The 2,446-nt window shown below is 41.5% G+C and overlaps 1 protein-coding gene across 4 annotated transcripts in view; it reads right to left on the bottom strand.

Moving 5' to 3' along the window:
* Window positions 1–2,446, bottom strand: part of Nlrp3 (NLR family pyrin domain containing 3) — a 24,640-nt gene that overhangs the window by 12,062 nt on the left and 10,132 nt on the right. The window lies entirely within an intron of this gene.

Raw genomic sequence — 2,446 nt, 5'->3', positions numbered from 1 at the left:
GGGAATTGAACTCAGGACCTCTGGAAGAGCAGTCAGTGCTCTTAACCACTGAGCAATCTCTCCAGCTCTCTTTCCTCATTTTAAATTGACTATCTCAGGTGCTTATCTAACGGATGGAGAGCTGACTCACACAGCCTCCTTCTCTGCTATTGGTCTCCAGTTTGGTTGCAGTTTCTGCATCCAGTAGGAGCAGATGTGTTCTGGGGTAACCAGAGTTCAGGAGCAACACACAGGACTCCTTAGAAGTGGGAGGAAGCCTTGTGGTGAATGCACCAAGTTCATGTTGATCTGTGTTTCAGGTGCACAAAGGGTATACCGTGGTTTGTAAATGACAAGGGTGGTGAGCCTGGAGCCCTGCCTTCCAGAGTTTCTAGTGGATGAAGCCCCTTCATGAGGCAGGCATGTCGCTAGAGTTCTCATCTCCGTGACAAAAAGTCTTTACATGCATAACAAGAGTTTAATCCCAGTGCTCTCTCTACACTGAGGAGAAATTTAGTAAGCAGAACTCACTGTCTAATCTTATAAAGTTCCTATTCTGCTGGGTGGGTCAGGGATACCACAGCCACAATCAGGAAGAGACGGATAGGAAGGATTCAGGGACAGTTAGGATCTCTCCATGTTTCCCAACACCTTGGTACATGTGGCCTCCGCTCAGTTCCCTTCTTGGTGAACAGATCTCTGTGAGCCACAGAGAAGATCTATGGGGAAACGTCAACTAAGCAAAGCTCAGGTCTGTGTCAGTGTCCTCATTTGTGAGTCCTTTTGTGCACTATTGTTTGGCTGTGGTTTGTCCCCAGGAGGCCACAGTCAGAGTCACATCTTCAGTGCGGTGATGTGAGAGGGGCTGAAACGTTTAAGGGGTGAGGCCGAGTCCAAGACAATGATGTCACGGTGAGCACTGCTCTCCAAAGGAGCTAGAGGAGTTTGTCAGGATTTAGTTAGTTCTCTACAGTAGAGCCAGGGAGGTGACTCAGCCGGTGAATAAATGTTCTTGCCATCCTAACTTAATGCTCTCAGATCTACCTATGTCAGGAACCAATTTCCAACCTCGTCCTCTGACTTCCACGTGCATGTTCTGACATGTGCAGGCCCACCTACACACACAGACATAGATAACACAACACACACATATATCACAAATTTTTAAAGAAAAGAAAAAATAGAAATTTTCTTTTTTAAGTGTATGGGTGTTATAATTTTAAAATTTCTTGTTCTATATGTTTGGAGTGAAACAAAATAAAGCTCAGAATGGGGCATATAAAATTCAGAAGCACAAGATAATTATGTAGCTCATAGGTTAGAAGGGGAGGCATTGAAATATACTATGGAGCTAGAGAAGTGGCTCAGCAGTTAAGAGCACTGCTCTTACATAGGTCCTAAGTTTAATTCCTAGCAACCACATGATGGCTCACAACCATCTGTAATGGGATCTGATGCCCTCTGGTGTGTCTGAAGACAGATATAATTGTACTCATATACAATAAATAAATAAATAAATAAATAAACCTTTTTTTAAAAAGATAAATTTACTATGGAATGGACTTTGTGGCAATGCTAATGTAAGCTAATGTAGGGAATACATCTAAAAGAAAATTCATCAAAATAATGCAAGAAAAATCTACAGCTAACAAGCCAACAAAGGAAAATGGAATAATCATTAGTTTTCAATAACACTCAGAAAAAAATAAAATAATTCTCAATAATAAAATACTTAAAATATGTTTTTAAATGTTAACAAATTCAGATGAATTGAAATCATGTAACTTTTCTCATCCTAATGCAATAAAAGTTTTTTTAAAAATTAAAAAAATATTTTTAAAAAGCCACTTGGAAAGCAGAATGGGGGAACTATTTATTTTTGTGTGTTCTGAATGTTTCACTTGCACATATGTCTGTGTACCGAACTCGGACCCTCTGCCGTACAGCCAGAGCTCCGAGCTGCCAGGCTGTTTCTCTAACGCCACATGGTAGCTTACAGCTCTCTGGTACTACGGTTCCAGGGAATCCAGTACCTTCTTCTGGCGTCCAAGGACATCAGGCATGCACGTGGTACACAGACATACATACATATAAAATAAATAAATCTCAAAAAAAAAAAAGAAAAAGCAGATGCAGAGAGACAAAACACCCAATGTCCTCCTGGTATATGCTCTCAAAGACTGATGTGCCCTGCTGTTGCAAAGACCACAGCAAAATAGGAATCTTCCCCAGTGAGCCATAGGCTAAGTTTACTGTAACATCCAGCACAATGTTCCTGACCCTGGGCTGGCCAAGTGATGAAGAGAGAAAGTGAACAGCAGTTTACATAGAAAATAAATCTGAGTTTAAAAAATGGTGTTGGGATGGTGTATAGTACGAGCAGTGGGGAGATAGAGAAATGCTCTAAAGAAATGAACTTAGCCGGGCAGTGGTGGCGCACGCCTTTAATCCCAGCACTTGGGAGGCA

The sequence above is a fragment of the Mastomys coucha genome, unplaced genomic scaffold, assembly GCF_008632895.1.
Source record: "Mastomys coucha isolate ucsf_1 unplaced genomic scaffold, UCSF_Mcou_1 pScaffold5, whole genome shotgun sequence".
NCBI lineage: Eukaryota > Metazoa > Chordata > Mammalia > Rodentia > Muridae > Mastomys > Mastomys coucha.
Note: the sequence above shows the minus strand (reverse complement) of the source record. Positions and strands in the feature narration are given on the sequence as shown.